The sequence below is a fragment of the Drosophila biarmipes genome, unplaced genomic scaffold (assembly GCF_025231255.1).
Source record: "Drosophila biarmipes strain raj3 unplaced genomic scaffold, RU_DBia_V1.1 ptg000008l, whole genome shotgun sequence".
Classification (NCBI taxonomy): domain Eukaryota; kingdom Metazoa; phylum Arthropoda; class Insecta; order Diptera; family Drosophilidae; genus Drosophila; species Drosophila biarmipes.
The window spans coordinates 1,322,634-1,336,543 of NW_026114529.1; the positions used below are offsets into that span (position 1 = coordinate 1,322,634).

General features: G+C 36.9%; 1 pseudogene; it reads left to right on the top strand.

Moving 5' to 3' along the window:
• Positions 1-778: 778 nt before the first annotated feature.
• Positions 779-2,535, top strand: LOC127011777 (uncharacterized; annotated as a pseudogene).
• Positions 2,536-13,910: the final 11,375 nt, after the last annotated feature.

The window sequence follows — 13,910 nt, forward strand, 5'->3', positions numbered from 1 at the left end:
TGCGGCCGCGTAACAGCCTCCGACAGTTCGCGGTATTATGAACGACATCCTATAATTCTTCCGTCCAATTCACTCTCGCGGCTTTTGATAAACTTTACGGCCATACAACCAAATGTACGGCAAATATTTTTGGTTTAGATTTTCGATGTGGATTTTCGATCTTGGTAATGCGCATTGTCCGTGAGAGCTCTTTCGTTGTGTTGGTATATAATTTCATGCGGTCTGCTGCAGTAAGGGCTCAATCTCGCATTTGGCTAACGGCTGGTGTCAACTGCCAGTACACCAGGGGTCTAGTCGCTCAAGCAATCCACGGAGTTCAGCCAATGTTTCAATTAAAAGCTTAAAAAATATATATATATAAATATATTGGGATCCTTGAACAGCAATGCTTTAATCTACGAGGACTGTACGATAAGTACTTAGCTTCACCGCCCGAAGGCTTCACTATCGCAAGAGAAATTTACTATCGTGTAGTACATTCTCGAAGACGGCTACTATCGAAATTTCAGCCGAATCGGACTGTAGTTTTGTTTTGACTGCGTGTGGAATCGGATTTGTCCGATTGGAGAATGAGCAATATCGGTCTGTGATTCGATTCTGGTTTTTGGAAGCGAAATAGCGCAGTGAAATCAACGCTGTGTACGGTGACTCTTCTCCTTCGATGGCGACCGTAAAAAATTTGATTAACGAGTTACAAACGGCTACCATGATTCCGTATTGGCAGACCGCCGATTGAAGATACGCGGGATAGCTGAAATAGTAGGCATGTCAAAAGACCATGAGAAAGCTGACGTCGCGATGAGTCTCGCGTTTGCTGACTTCGGACAACAAACGTAACCATGAGACCACTTCAGAGCAGTGTTTGACGCTGTTTAAGCGCAATCCAAAGGAGTTTCTCCATCATTTTGTGACCGTCGACAAAACATGGATCCACTGGTACACACCAGAGACCAGGAAACAGTCGAAACAGTGGATTTCATTCGGCGAACCTGCTCAGAAAAAGACGAAGACTGTCCCATCGGCCGGAAACGTGATGGCCACCGTTTTTATACCCGTTACTCTAGAGTAAAAGGGTGTACTAGACTTGTCGAAAAGTATGTAACACGTAGAAGGAAGCGTGTCCGACCCCATAAAGAATAAATATTCTTGATCAGGATCACTAGCCAAGTCGATCTATCCATGTCCCTCTGTCTGTCTGTTCGGCTGTCCGTATGAACTCTGAGAACTTGAAAAAGCTAGTTTTTCTCAAAAATACCTATGGACTGACTTTAAAAAATGTGCCACGCCCACAAACTGTTAAAACGCTTAAATCTGTCTGCCGCCCACATAACATCTACTGATATAGCCGATAGGTGGCGCCCTAAAGAGTCGCTTTGCGTCGCAGCCAAAGGGTCCTATTTTACAGACCTTGAGAAAACGTATTGCGGGCTAAAGAAGTTGGAGCATCGCTGGGTCAAGTGTATGGAGCTAAAAGGAGATTATGTTGAAAAATAATTTGCCACATTCGACCCCCTTCGTATTTATTGAACACTTGAATGTTATCCGTGATATATGGAAAGCACTCACCATATTCATTAAAATATTTCGAAAAAAGGTCTTTCTATACTCATTACGCTTTGATTTAAAGTGATTTTATGTTTTTATTGTTATTAGATATTTTTTTGAAAACTTTGATTTTACACAAAACAAACAAAGTAAAATTCGGCAAGCTGAAGTTTGTATACCCTTGCAGTTTTAAGAAATAATCAACTTTAGTAACACCAAAGACCAATATAATGTCTAAGATGAGTAACGACCATACGTTCGTTATGGTCTACATCTCGCTCTCTCCGCTCGCACAATGTTGAGAGCGTAAAAATCAAAAAAGTGAGTGCACATGCTTGTGTGTGTAAACACAGCTAGTAAGCAAGTGCGTATGCTTGCGTACTTAATTGACGAAACGATTTTCGGCCCGAAATCAACTTTGAACTATAAAACGAATTTATTCAAAGCAATAAAAAGGGGGTGCGGGTTTGTGACGGTTATTATTATTTCACTTTTATTGAAAGTTTGCCGAATACAAATTAGTTAAAATCGCGGCTCGAATTTGCTACCGCTTACATCTATGTATGTATATTCATATTTAATATTATCTAATATAATTTTATGTAATCAGGGAACACCACGGAGAGGCCATTACAATTGTAATGGGGTCATATATTTTATATAACCTTGAAGCCGACTTGAAATGCTTTAATTTGACACATTAAAACATTTCCATGTTCCCCATTAAAGCTAGTTTTCGAACTATCGCTTTTTGATTTTTTTTTTTCAATTTTTAATTGCTTATATTATTTTTGGTACATATGTATTTATTTTATATATATTTATTTATGTATATTTTTTATTATTGAAGCGAAAATAAGCTTTTTCATTAGTGACTTCAAGTAATGATTTACATTTTCTGTTGTTACCACCTTGATCATACACTACACCCCTTACTTTAAACCCATTATTTTCAGATATATTAATGTTTCAACAAATAAGGCTTTTTAAGCATTCCCCTTTTATGTTTGTTTTGAGTACGAAATAATTTAATATAAATTTCCATTTGTTTAAAATGCCCCGTATTATTTGAGCGTTCATGTAAATGCTCTAAGCCATCAATTATATCAACAGACATGTTATAAGTTAAGTTTTTCTTTATTACAACTTCATCACAAGTCAGTATGCATTTTCAGTTATCTCCTTAATAGTATCTTTAAGGGCTGAGTACAGACATTTGTTGTCTCCCGGCTTTAATTGTCAGACTTGGCTTTCAACCTGATAACCTTTCGTTTTAAATTCAAATTTTCTTTTATAAACGTCTTAATCCGTGCTTGTCTTTCATCAGACAATTTTTTATAAGTTAAATATTTTTTTTGAAACTCTTTTAATGTTTGAAAGTCACTGGCACTGACGACAAACTTCAGCCGGGGATTGTGAGCGAGGTCTTTTTCGTGTGGGCGATGTAAGTACATTAAAATCAATATCATCATTATCGGAACTGCAATCTTTAATTAGGTTGCGATCGGGAACTAATCCTTTCCTTAGATATTTTACCCCAATATCATCTGGGAAGAAATGATCTTGGCATAAAAACAGTGAAGTGGTCGCCACAAAGTCTTCAGAAAATTGGCACATTTCCGCCCATTTAATTAGGATTGCTGGATTTCTGGAAAACATAAACAATTTAAGGTGGAAGAAATCGCGGCTAGATTTCTGGCAGTGGGACAGGCTGCACCTGTTGCCACTGATCTGTGCTCTTTTTTTCTCGTCCATAGCCATTAAAACTTATGTTTCTTTTGCTTCTCAAACCTGTGCCAATATGCAGCAGCACCAGCACCACGTTAAATTAACAATTGCATTTTTTTCGTTTCTTACTTTATTTTGCACAATTAATATAAGCACTTTTATTTTTAAATGACACTGTTGCAGCGAATCAACTTTAAATTGACGGGATAACGTTTAAATGGTCAAAATCTTTAAAAATCGTAGGAATCGGGGAGCTCTATATACTCGTACTTTTAGGCTTTAAGCAAACGCAAGAAGGGAAACCCAAAGGTGAAACAAAAAAGAAAGAAAAATTGGCATGCTTTTCTTTCCGACCAAAAGGGCGCGATTTTCAAATCAAATTTAAAAGGCACAAAATCATTTAACCAAATTTTATTTTAAACGAAATTCCAAAAATGGATAATATACATACATATTTACAATTTATGTACATATGTACAGTTTATGGGAACAACCCAGTTTTGTTTTTCTTTGAAAATAAAATATGGTTGAATGATTTTGTGCCATTAAAATTGTTTATATTTAGGTAGTATATCTTAATTATGTAATATATTTAAAAGCATATTTAATAATTTAACTATTCTAATTATTTAAAGTATTTAGTAGTACGTATATTTAATATATTACTATTTTTTAATATTTATATTATAACTAAATTAATATTATAACTGTTTTAGATATTAAAAATAATATTTATATATTAACTATTTAAAATATTTAGTAAAGTTGAACAATTTTACAATTTAAATTTTCAGTATTTCAAATTAAAATAACTTTTTGTTATATGATGTTATGCCATTTAATTTTGATTTAATAATGTCTTTTGTTACCCCATTTTGATTCTCCTTTTCATAAATAATTTAAATAGTTAATATAGATTAAATACATACATAAATGTTAATATTATAATTTTACTTATTCTAAAATCAAAATATGAAATTAAATAAATACAAAAATAATAAACCTGCTCAATAAGCGGGCTGCAGCGAAATATGAACAACAACAATGCGCGAGAATACATGTGCACACATCCAATCGTGTTCTGTAGCTGTATGTGTGCATGAGAGCGGCTGGCTCTAGAGCGCTCTCTCTCTGGCTTTTGAGCAAGAGTGCCTGGAGCCAGCACCAAAAAATCGTGTGCAAAAAAACCGTATGACGTTATTTATCTTCATATTCGAATGTCTTTGGTAACACCATGTCATATTTTTTGCTGACTTCAGTGATATTAAACAATATTTTTGTCATTCTTTTTTAAGACCATTTTTTGACATCTATATGTTAAGATAGTCCAACTTTTATTAAATTGAATTCCAAATTCTTAAAATTATAAAAAATTATAAGTAAAAAAGCCCCAAAGCTTTAATTTGTTTTTCCCAACCATTTTCCGATCGTTCCTATTTTAGCTTTATAATATAGTCTTCCGATTTTGATAAAATTTACATCGAAGCTCAAACTAATTAAAAAATTTTATTTCAAATTTTTTAATAATTTTTGACTTATTTTCATTATTTTATTTGTTCAAATGGCAGCTATATGATACAGTCGTCCGATTTTAATAAAATTTAATTCGAACTAATTAAAAAATGTTATTTCCAAGCTTAGAAGGTTTTTTTTTTAAATACCGAAGATATAATCTTTTTTTAATTTTTCCCCGATAGGTCCTATGGGAGCTATAAGATATAGTTGTCCAATCCGGCTGATTTCGACTTATATACTACCTGCAATAGAAAGAAAACTTTTGGGAAAATTAAGACTGATAGCTTCAAAACAGAGACTAGTTGCGTAGAAACGGACAGACAGACGAACATGACTAGATCAACTTGTCTAGTGACGCTGATCAAGAATATATATACTTTATGGGGTCGGAAACATCTCCTTTACTGCGTTGCAAACTTCTGACTGCAATCATTATACCCTGGTGCATCCCATTGGTGCAACGTAAAAAAATTTCGGCTATAAAAAAAAAAATAAAACTAAAAAAATAAAAAATTAAACAAAAATATTATAAAAAAATAGTCAAAAAAACAGCTTAAAAAATTAAGTTGTATTCAGCCTCAGAGTGGATTTAAACGTGTAACTCAAACATGATCCACCAACATACTCAGAGCGCCAAAGATCGCATATAAACCTCATGAGCAATGTTTTTTATGTAGATTCCCTTCGTCAACATAATTCAAGAATCGACAATTGAGACAAAATTTAATTTTAGCTGTTTCACAGCGCGGAGTGTCGAGAGAGAGATAGCAAGACAGAGGAAGAGAGAAGGAAGCAAAGCAACGGCAACGGTGTCAATCTTGCTTGCAAAAATTTCGGAGCCTGTGTACATTTTCTTACTTCTCGTTACGCATCTTGATAATCTACGGTCTTTGGTCTCACCCGGTCCAGATACTAGGTTCTTTGTCAAAAGCAGTAGTTTACTCCTGCAAGGTCTGTGTTATCCACAAAAAGAGATTGCACGTCCAGATGATAGGAAGTTTTCCGAAAAAGCGAATGCTCTTTTACGTACACAAAAATTTTATCGGAAAAGTTTGTCCCATTGCAAAAGGGAATTTCTTTGTTTTTCTACAAAGACCATCCATCTAGATCCTGCATCCAATTTTATGACTGAACAATTTCTTTCCACCTTTGCTCGCCATGTCCAGTCCGACAAAGGAAAAACCTTCGGCGCTTCCAATGTGCTTTCCCGAGATTTTCTGCAAGCCGTTTAAGAGTCTGTGTCTGATGCGTTTGGTCATCAGCAGCTAATCTGGCTTTCATTCAAGCTGCTGTCAAGAGCTTCAAGACCTTGTTTTCCAAGTTCACCGGAAGTACACCTTTGAAGAGCTGTTCACTCTCCTATCAAAAATCCCTGACACCAGCTCCGTCGCTAGCGGCTCTCCTCCAACATAATAGCTTCAACGTTCTTGCCACTGCGCTGCAAGTCGTAAAGAAGACGTTCGACACCGTCGCACGCTTTGATCCGTGGGCATTCGGTCGAAAATAGAGGAGACAATCAAGTTCGAGGTGGTCTTCAAGATCGAGCCATCCGTGCGCTCAGTGAGAGCGTGGTGACGAAGTTCAGGGAGCTACCGCCCGCGAATGAGCGGTTCCATCAGGCATCCACCATCTGCCTGATCCTGGGCGCGATCGTCTACCCGTAGGTGATCCAGGCGGTTCCACTTGGTAGCCCAGAAGACCACTTTCGGGTGGATCCTCTCCGGCACCTGTAAGCAGACGTAGGCAACTCGTTGCAACGCTAGCGATTGCAAGAGAGCGGAATGTTCAGGCCCACTTTCCGGCGAATCCGAACTCCCGCACCGCTTCCCTTTTGCACCGCTTGCATGGTGCACCGCTCTCGCCCTCCCGCGCTAGTCCCGTCTCCCCTTGGTGGAGTCTCCAATGCGCATTGGAGCGTGGCACTTAGGCTTAGTTCAGTTCGATTCTTGTTCTTTAAACCAATAAGCCGCGGTCACACCGCCGCCTCCGTTCTAAAGTTTAAAATTGTGTGTATTATTTCTTTCGGTCACAGGGCAATTCGCGAACGAAATATTTCTCCCAGAGCGTAGCAGCGTACCAATACATACCGCCGTCGCCGCTTCCCGCTACATTGCTTAAAAGAGAACATATAAATTCATATTCAATGGTAGCTGGACAGCCATTTGAAAACTCTACCGGTTTAAATGGTGTAAGAAAGATATAAGCTAGAGAGGGATGTAATTATCCTAAATATGGAATACTGGAAATTATCTGTTCTGTTTGCCGTGGAAGGGGCAGAGTTGGCAACCATCATTATTAGAAATGGTTTAGTTACATTGCACCGACGGGGAATAAGACAGATCAAAAAATATAATTTTAATGAATTTACTTTACGAAAGAAGAGTGGAACGGTTATTGGTAAATTATATATATATGTGAAAGGTTTATTATTCAATTATATATATATATATCTTAAAATATTACCTAAAAAATAATTCCAGAATTTCTAAAATATTCCAATAAATATAAAATTACATTAAATCTTTATTATAACAAAAGTTTAATAAGTGAATAATACATGTAAGGTACCCAACCGGTGAAACCAGGCCACTTATGGGTTTTAAAACAATAATTTCAATCTCTGAATTTGCCTTTGTCTTTGCCTTTGGCTTTGAGTTCCGATCTTGGTTTCCCAGCTAAGTTAAACAAATCAAAATTAAAGAAAGCATCAGTTTCCGTTCAATTGCGCCTTTTGCGTTCCAAGTGTCCGCCAAATTGCATCGGTCAGCATAATAGAATTTCACAATTAGATGCGGCAGTTTCATCTTAAGCTTTTATGTTTAACATTTAATTTAAGTTCTAAAGTTCAAAAATAAAAGCTACTGGCCGAGGTTCGTTGGATTTCTATTAGGGTGGGAGAGGGCAGTCTTATTTTGACCCGAGCCGAGGTCAGTAATGTATTAGTAAAACTAAAGAATTGTTTTGGGCTAATAATATTTTCAATAAAGGTTTAGCATCATAAAATATTTGAAAATAAACTTATAAAAAAATAAATCTTAAATTTCCGGAAGAAAATTAGTTGGTGCCCAACGTGGGTCAGCGTTATAAAAAAGTTTCTAATAATTATTTAATGAAAAATAAGTTAAATATAAACGACCAATGGTCTGGTTTATTTAAAACCCGTTTGAACAATCTTACATGGCAACCGTGACAAGTATGACGAAGAGTAGCGAATCGAAAAGGCAGCTGGACTCACAGCCATTCTAACTTTAAAGATTTTGGAAACAATACAAGGCGAGAGGAGGAAACAAAAAAAAGTCTGAGTGAGCAGAAAGTGAGTGATGGTGCGTGGAGGTCAGAAAAATAAAATTAATAAAAGAAGAGCGCACATAAAGTGGCTGCTATTTGCACAGTCAACACGATGGCTCAAAAACTTTATAGTGCGCTTGAATGTTTATGAGAAACCCTCAAAAATAAAGTACCATAGGTCACAACTAACTCAGCAAATCAAATAAAAGTTATAAATCATAAACTCATAACTAAACCAAATACTCCCAAGCCACTGCCGAAACGACCGCAAGTCTGCCCGAACGACTGCCACGGATCTCTTTACTCTGCGGCATGCAATTACGCATGCATGAAGCCGAAGGCCAGTGTGAAGACCGGCACCGGCCCCGGACATCAGTAGCAGAATAACAGCGGGAGGGGCAACCCGCCACTTTCGCCTGCAAAGGAGCGTCAGTGCAGCCAACAATATAATTTAAATTAATTTAATTTAATTTAAAATTTTTTTTAATAGCCCGTAAAGCTATGCGAAACTATAGGTAAAAGGAAACAAAAACAAAAAATATAAAAAGAAAGACCCTTAAGGAATAGATGAGGAGTAATTCGATAAGTAAGTTCAGTGAGGAAATACATGCTAATTATAATTATAATTTCAACAAAACAATAATGGCTATAGTAGACGTTAAGCCTGTGGATCTCTCTAACGTTATAAATAAAGTTGAACCAAATAACATTGATTTGGAATTTGTATTATATTTACAGTTAAATTTGTTGTCATAATTTATAAATTGTACAAGCTTCATAATAAATGTTTGAAAAAAAAGATATATGAGCCAAGCGAATGGCTTGGACAAAATTAAAAAAAAAGAGAGCAATAAATGAAATAAAAGAAAGTAAATCTAAAACATGGATACACAAAGAGCCATAAGCAAAACATAAGAAAGGGACCCAGTAGAAGAGTTCAGGAGATAGTATCTACAACCCCTGTTAGTGTATAACTGTGTATTTAACTGTCATGCGTCACCATTGATTCACTTCACTGCAACCCAAAAAGGAATAGCACTAATAAGCATTCCGGGTGTGCAAGATAGATCAAGAATAGACCACCATCCAATTTTAGATAGACGAATTGTTATGATGGTATCTAAAAAATAATTCATATCGATAACATATTGGGATAGAATCAAAAGAATTATCAAACGTTAAAGCAGACTTTTACAAATCGCATAAGTCACTAACCCAAAATAGACCGATACTCCGAAAATCACCGTTAGAAAACATGTAGAAATATTAGTTAAATGCTTTAATGAAGCACGAATATATATATTCATATATACACAGAGATAGGTTCAATCAAGATCATTGGTCTCAAGTACCAAAGTTTTTGATCAGACTAAGATCCAACTTGACAACTATTACAGAAAAGTTCAAGCTCGATATATCAATACCTAATATTCTCAATACTTCACTAACAATTCAAACTGGTAAGGAAACAAAATCAAAAGAAGTTATTCATATTAGCCAAAAGGATTTGTAAGAGGAAGAAATAAATAATCTCACTATCCCAGCTTTATTAATATTTATTTCAATAATCAAAAAAAATTCTGTTGTCTATCATGATATAAACGTTAATTATATAACAGATATAAAAGGAATAGGTCAGGAGGTTACAAAATCAAAATGATTTGAACCATCTGTAACTGAATATAATAGCCCCTTAATTCTTGTCCTCAAAAAATCATCTCCCGCTTCAGATTTAAAGAAATGTCGATAAGTGATTGACCGATTAATTTCCACTCCATAGAATTGATAACATTTTAAATCAACTAGGGCGAGCAAAATATTTCTCGTGTCTTGAACTTATTAATTTCAGAGGATGATGACTATTGCATTCTCTGGATTATAACCTTCACAAGTATTCCTTTATATAGGTGACTTATTAGTTATAGGTTGTTCCGAGAAACATATGCTTAAAAATTTAACAGACGTTTCTGAGAAATGCAGGGAATACAACCTAAGTTACATCCAGAAAAATGTTAATTTCATTTCAATATTATTGTTTTTATTCTGTATTACGGATGTATAATTACGGATGCAAGCAAACAAGCATTGCTTATGCATCTAGATCATTCACTAAAGGAGAAAGTAACAAGTGTACTACTGAGCAGAAACTAGCTGCAATACACTGGGCAATATTACATTTTAGACCATATACACATTTTAGACACGTATAAGGCTCGAAATAGAAGAATATAATTTCTCAGTTAAATATTTAAAGGGAAAAGACAACTATGTAGCTGATGCGTTTTCAAGAATAACCACCAAAGACCTACAAAATATAACTGACAACATCAGTAAAGTAACTAGAAGATTTCAGAATAGACGGAAAATAAGAAAAAAGAATTGCCTACACAATCTTTAGATTAGCTGATGCGTTTTCAAGAATAACCATCAAAGACCTACAAAATATAACTGACAACATCAGTAAAGTAACTAGAAGATTTCAGAATAGACGGAAAATAAAGAAAAAGAATTGCCTACACAATCTTTTGATACAGCTTTTAGGCCCAACGAATATGAAGTAGTTAAGTAGTGACATTACATGTAAAAGATATGCTATGTTTACTTAAACTTGGCAAAAAAATTACTGCAAGATACGATGTTAGCGATTTATATACCAATGGAATCCTAGACTTAAGTTCATTTTTCCAAAGGCTTGAGTTGCAAGCCGGTATAAATAAAATCAGCCATCTCAAAGTGGAACGGTGGAAAAATATTTTTGAATATTCTTCAATACTTCAGTCTCTGATTAGCATTCGTTGTAGTCAGACGTGTTTTCTTTTCGCTATGAATTCTTATTCGTGTTCCGAGTGCAATGCTGAAGTTACAGCAGCGCAGCTTCGCGGTTTTGAGGCGGTTCGTTGCTTATCGCTTTGTCGTCGTACTTTTCACACTGCATGTGTTGATCTCCCGGAGGATGCTATTAGATTATTAACAAATATGCCGAATCTACTCTGGCAGTGTGATCGCTGTGTTGTGAGTAATGATTCATACTCCAAAATCGATGAAGTAATGGAAAAACTTAATGACCTGAAGAGTCTATACATGGATTTAAATTCAAAGTTTCTGAAGGCTTTTCCCAATTCTACCACTGACAATAGCAATGTCAGTCAGCGTAAAAAAATGGTGAAACCATTGCCTCCACCTTCCTTAATTGGTCGTCAAGCCAACCATGCAGACCTGATACCCCCGCACCAGTTTCTACTGCCGCCAGGAACCATGCAAAGAATAACAGGAACAAGAGGCAAATAGTTGGTCAAGCTCCTAATTGTAAACTTCTCGAAGTTGTGCCGAGCAATAAATTCCTTCATATTGGTAGATTCAGAGCGCACGTAAAATCTGATTCTGTGTGTGAATATGTTGCAAGTAAGCTAGGTGTGGATACCGCCACCATAATTTGCAAGCCTTTAGTCAAAAATGTTGTAGATGTTGCTACACTGGAATTCGTCAATTTTAAATTAGGAATACCTGAGCAGCACTTTCAGACTGTGTTTAGTGATGCGTTCTGGCCCAATCCAATCAAGATCAGTCGATTCATCCACAGGGATAGGCCGATTGTTGATGGGAACGTTCTAGATTTGCACAATCATCATACATCGGAATCAAAAAACCCCCAATAATCGGCGCCTCTGGTGTCGATTGGACTACGTCAAATTTTTATGATCCTCTTCCTCATCGTCATGCTACTTATTCGCAATGTCAACGTCCGCTGGTTTCGATATCGCTAACTGCTACCATTACTATCTCATACGCCGCTCCTAGTGCACTCTTAAGTATTGGGCCCTCGTCACTCACAAATCAAAAACATTATCAGCTGGATTTTTCCTTTTCTCTTCTGTCTAACGTTCATCAAACGCTCACTGGAGAGGCGTTGTCACCAGATTCCGTTAAGACTCCCGCTCTAAGCGCTCTCTTCGGAGATGTGCACTCATCACAATCAAAGCAACGTCGGCATCAGCTGGATTTGTCGTTGTCTATTTCGCGCGACGTTTGTCAAACGCTCTCTGGAGAGCTGCTCTCATTATATTTCAGCATGATTCTTGCTCTAAGCGCGCTCTTCGGAGTTGTGCGCTCATCACCGTCAAACAAACAACAACGTCAGCTGGAGTTGTCGTTGTCTGTTTTGCGCGACATTCGTGAAACGTTGATCGATGAGGCGCTCTCATCATATTCAATCACTCATCTCCCTCTAAGCGCGCTCTCTGGGGATGTGCATGCATCACTATCAAAGCAACAGCAACATCAGCTTGAGCTGTCGTTGTCTGTTTCGGACGACGATCGTCAAACGCTCTTTGGAGACCCGCTCTTATCATACTTCATCAAGATTCCTGCTCTTAGCGCGCTCGTCGGAGTTGTGCTCTTATCACAATTGAACCAACAACAACGTCAGCTGGAGTTGTCGTTGTCTGAATTGTGTTACGTTCGTCTAATGCTCACAAAAACCCAACGGCTGGAGCTTTCAAAATTTGCTCTGAGTGATAATCGTGATCACAGTATCATTTCCTTTTTACCGCGCTCCTCTCTGACGCTACGAAATTGCTTGAATTTCTCATCGACCGCTTTGTGTGGCTCTTCCCGATGGCAGCATCAACAACAACTTTGTCCATCTGTCCCCAACTTGGATAGATATGCTCTGTTAACGGCGACATTGCCATCGCTCTTAAGAACTAGTTGCTCTTTACTAAAAGTATCTAGCAAACTTAGGGAATACATCGATCCTAGTCTGCATGATAAAATTCGTATTAAAAACACTACATTACTGAAAGCGATCTGCATGAATAAATACTTCCTAGGGCATTGGACCATGATGCCTTAAATGCGAATCCGGAAATTGTTGATCGTGCTATTGTGAGTACGGCCCCACTAAAAATTTATTTTCAAAACATCTCCGGAATGCGGACAAAGGCGGAGCAAGTATACCTTGCCACATCCCAATGTGAGTTTGATGTTATAATTTTAGTTGAAACTTGGCTCAACATAAATTTTTACTCAAATGAATTCTTCGATTCCAATTTGTACCATGTGTTTGGCAAAGACAGAGATAGCACGAAAACCCACTGTGCTAGAGGAGGTGGTGTAATTGTTGCTGTTCGCTGCAATTTGCGCTGCTTGTCAATTGGACTTCTCATTGAAGATACCCTTCTTGATCAAGTTGCGGTGTCGATAATTGGAGAATCGGAATCGCTGCAAATTGTGGTGTCATACATACTACCGAATGGTTCATATAAACTTTACAAGGCTCATCTGGAAAACATTACCGACATCTACAATAATCTGCAGGACCATCAACATATCTGTGTGATTGGAGACTTTAATCTATCACCCCTTGTTTGGTCTCAGGATCCGGAGCATCACTCTTCACTGTCAAGCAACATACATCAACCACACGAGATTCTTTTCATCGATGATATTTTCAGTATGGGCTTAATACAAGTCAATAATATATTCAATAACTTACATAAAGTTTAAGACTTAGTATTCCTTAGCGCTGATATTAACTTTTCTTTAGACCAAAGTAGTTCATGTAGGTATAAACTTTTACAGTTTTGCGCCTTCAGCTGAATATTCACCTAGATTTATTTTCAATGAAACCAGCCTTTGTGCCATCAGAAATGAGATCTCTGCCATTAACTGGGAGTCAGTTTTATCACATGTCAGTTTGGAGTCGTGTTATGACACATTTTTAGTTGTTATTTTAAACATCATTAAGAACAATGCTCGAGAAAGGGTCCGCAATTTGTTTAAGTTGCCATGGTATACGAAAGGTTCGAAAAAAGCTTAAAAATCTTCGAAATAAA